This window comes from Mus caroli, chromosome 13, assembly GCF_900094665.2.
Source record: "Mus caroli chromosome 13, CAROLI_EIJ_v1.1, whole genome shotgun sequence".
Taxonomy (NCBI): domain Eukaryota; kingdom Metazoa; phylum Chordata; class Mammalia; order Rodentia; family Muridae; genus Mus; species Mus caroli.
Genome location: NC_034582.1, coordinates 85,533,322 through 85,537,435, shown reverse-complemented (window position 1 = coordinate 85,537,435; position 4,114 = coordinate 85,533,322).

Genomic DNA, 4,114 nt, shown 5'->3' with positions numbered 1-4,114 from the left:
GTGAGCAAATTGTTAAATAAAATATATTTCATCCTCTCATCTTAAAAAAATCCTTTAAAAAATTATAGTGACAAAGTAGAAAGTTGGTGAAATATAAAATACAACTGAATTAATTAGCTTTATGTAGTCTGCTTAGCTGATGGGGTAGTGATGCTTAGTAATTGTTTTCTGATGTAGGAAGTTGAGTATCTGGTATGTGCTGCGGTTGCAAATGCTTTCAGAATTTCAAAGAACCTTCTTGCTCAGAAAAAGAAAGTGTGGGGAGGGAAGGGGAGGCAGGGAGGAGAGGGAGGGGAAAGGGGAAAAGAGCTTTACTTTACTAGGAAGTATTCTGGCTGACCCACCACGTGTCCTCTCGACTCCTCCCTCCACACCCTACCCTACCCCTGCATTAACTGCCCAGCTCTTCTCTCCCCTCTGAGACCGTCTCTGATTCATGCCCATTCCCCACCCTCACACTTTCTTCCCTCTGACACTGACCACACTTACAAACTTAGTAAAATGAGACAGTTTTCTGCTGGTTGAGACACAACGAGAACAATACCAAAGCACTGACTAGGAGCGGAGGCAGGTGTCGGGATCAGAGAGGATATTCAGGATCAAGGGTGGCACCACACCAGCACCAAGTACCAGATTCAAAGAGCTGGAGTATGCTATGGCCAGTTTAATGGATTTAGGAGTGTATGTATGCCTGCAGTGTATATGAAGGCCCATGATAGAGGGCCCTTGTGCTATGTATTGCTACTTCAAAGTTTATACCCAAAGTCAGATCCTTGGAAACAGTGGTGTAGAGCTAACTAACCACAGAGGGTCTACCCACGCCAGTCTCCGAACCCCAAACTATACAAGGATGCAAGCGAGAGCCCACTGTTTCCAGAACTCTAATTGTTTTCAGTAATTTGGACTCACTAATTTTATAATTAATTAATATTAATAATGTAATAGCAGATGTTGCTCTCAGCAGTGAGCAAAGCGTTCTCCGAGAGCTCACATTGTAGTGAGGGAGAACTGAAGGTGCGTGCATACACAAACCCATAGAGTTCTTTAATAGAGTAACAATTGTTAGGAAGAAAACAGCCAGGAATGGGCTTGGCTGGACTCTGGGGAGTCGGTGAGTGGGCTGAAGAGACAACAATGTAAAACATCAGACACGTTAGACTACTGGTTTTCCCAATGCTGGAGGGCTAGACAGAAGTTGGTTTTGTTGTTGTTTGTTTTTTTGAAACTATAGCTTTCTGCTAAACCATCATAATTCCTAGCTGCACTTACCCGTCTACCCATAGATATGCTTGCACCCTTCCTCAAAGGAGCTTCTTTTTGCACCAGACAGAAATTATCACAGAAAACCACAACTGGTCAAAATGAAGAGAATGACTCTAGGGGTAGTCATAGGGTGTCCAGCCCCTGTGGATACATCTGTAACACAACTCATGCCCCCAGGACGCAGGGAAGATTGCCAAAGAGGGAGAGGATTGACTGTAACCGCCAGAGGACGAGGAGATCTGCAGGGAAATGGATCTGCTCAAAATGACAGAGAAGCTTTACCAATGATCTCTCAACAATATGGCTACCCAAACAAGGACAAAACAGATAGACATGCTAAATGAAAGTGGGAAATCTCGTGGGCGCCATTATAGATAAAGAGCTATAGGTAACTAAGGGATTCTGAAAACAGGAGAAATGGTCTACCCCAGGGGAGAACAGCTGAAATACCAAGTGGTCAGCCCTGAAACTGTGCACATAAACAGAACACCAAACACTCTGCAGGTTGTCTTTATGTTTTCCATATATATGCGATAATAAGAGGCCAGAAAGTACAGGTAAGGGTGACATGGGAGGCTTTGGGAGAGGAAAAGAAATTGGTAGGGAGTAAGTTTTGTGTGCATGTGTGTGTGTGTATCATGCCTTGCTTGATGGAATGATATTTTAATTAAAAAAAGAAAAGTCTAAAACCAACACCACCAACAAACTTGTAGCATTCTCAAGTGCTGTGGTCCAGTTAGTGCCGTCTGGCCTGTACCTGGAATTTCCCTCCAGAAAGAACTGAGTGACCAGGGTTTCTGTAACAGCTAACTTTCTGCTCTTCAGCCTTAAATAAGAGCAAAGCATTAAAAACTAAGAATCTTAGAGATTTCTGATGAGCTGCATTTTTTTTTCCTATAACAGATTTTAATATAAAATTTAAATTGATTAGACATGGTTCTTAAAAGCTAAATCAACATATATTATGATTCATAGAAAATATTTTTAAGGTCTAGTACCAAAAAATGCCAGAATGTTTTTATTTTTAAAAAAATACCTAAAGTTGTAGCTTCTTGGTCAGACAATGTACCTTATAAGCTGAGGTACAGAGCACAACTCTTCAGTTTTTTCATCTTAGAAGAGAAAACTTTACTTATTCATTTGAGGAAAAATATGTGTGTGTAATTTGGGACTTGGTCTAGGTCATAAATATTTTATATAACTTAGAATAAATCTAAAATGCTTTCTTTCAATATGTTGAAGCACACAAAAGATTAGTTTTTATTTATTATTAACATTTATAGCAACATTTATTATACTGTATATGTAAAACATGATTTGTATTTATTATTTCATGTAATTGATACAATACTTGCAGGGTTAATTTAGGGTATTATGCTAGTTCCTATGTAATTTTAATTGCAGAAATTAATCATATTTTTTAAAAAAATTATAAACAAATATCCTTGTTTTAAATTGTATTTGAAATGGTAAGGCACAGGTCTTGTTGAAACAGGTAAGCTTATCCATAATCTATCTATCTATCCATCCATCCATCATCTATCTATCATCTATCTATCTCTCTATCTCTCTATCTATCTATCTATCATCTACCTATCATCTATCCACCCATCATCTATCTCTCTGCCTTTCTCTCTTTCTTTCTTTCTCTCTCTTTCTTTCTCTCTCTCTCTTTCTTTCTTTCTTTTCTTTCTCTCTGTCTTTCTTTCTTCCTTTCTTTCTTACATCTGTCTTCCTTCCTTCCTTCCTCTCTAACATCTGTCTGTCATATCTATGTATCTTTCTTTCATCTATCTATCTATCTATCTATCTATCTATCTATCTATCTATCTATCTATCATCATCCATCATCCAACATCTATCTACCTCTCTATCATCTTTCATTTATCTGTCTATTTACTGATCATAACAAAAATGAAAATAACATGATCATAACCTTTTAAAGAATATTGAAAGTAAAAACATTCAAAAATTTTCATTCCACTTTCTCTCAATATATATTATATATGTAATATTTTAATTATAGCACAATTATACCATCAAACTAACACATAGACTATGTGATAAACTTGTGCATATTTAGAGTGTAGAAGATTAACTGTGCTTCAGAACAAATTACACAGCTATATTAGAGGAACTGTCTATCACAAAGCACAGACTAACATTGCAGAGAATGGCCATCAAAGAGTCATTTTCAGAATCTCTCATTCAGCCTGGCAAGTACCACCTCTCCTTCCCCGAAATCCAAACTATCAGGTTATATGAAGTGTGTTTAACCAACAATGACTATTTTAGGCATTAGGTATTTTAATCAAGACCTTCTCATTATATTCTTTCCTGCAACCTCCTTTTTCTTGTTTTTCTAAATTTGAATTCAAAGGCATTAAAATCTCATTACTATAGCAGTAATATCAGCATGCTGACTCTTCCTCCGGGTGGGCACTGACATTTCTTACAAGCAAAAGGAGAAGCAGATAATCTCCACACAAACAGCATGGTTTTAGAAACTGTATCTTCTATTTTAATAGCCCCATGCTTGAAAAACAATTAAGTACACATGAGGTCAGAGGTTTGGAGCCTAGATAAAAACTTTTCTGTTTAGTTTTACTTTACTACATATAGTAAAACTAAGAACGGGATTAAGGGGACAAAAATTTGACCCACAGACTAAGCATTTTATGAAATTTCTTGGGAAATATTGACTGGACTTAACTCATTTGGACAGAGTATGACTTTAATCATGTCTAATTTCTTGGTAAATGTTGACTTGATTTAACCCATTTGGGCAGAGGATAACTGCAATCATGTCTGTCATGACCTCGTAGATGCTTCTTTCTTTCTTTCTTTCTTT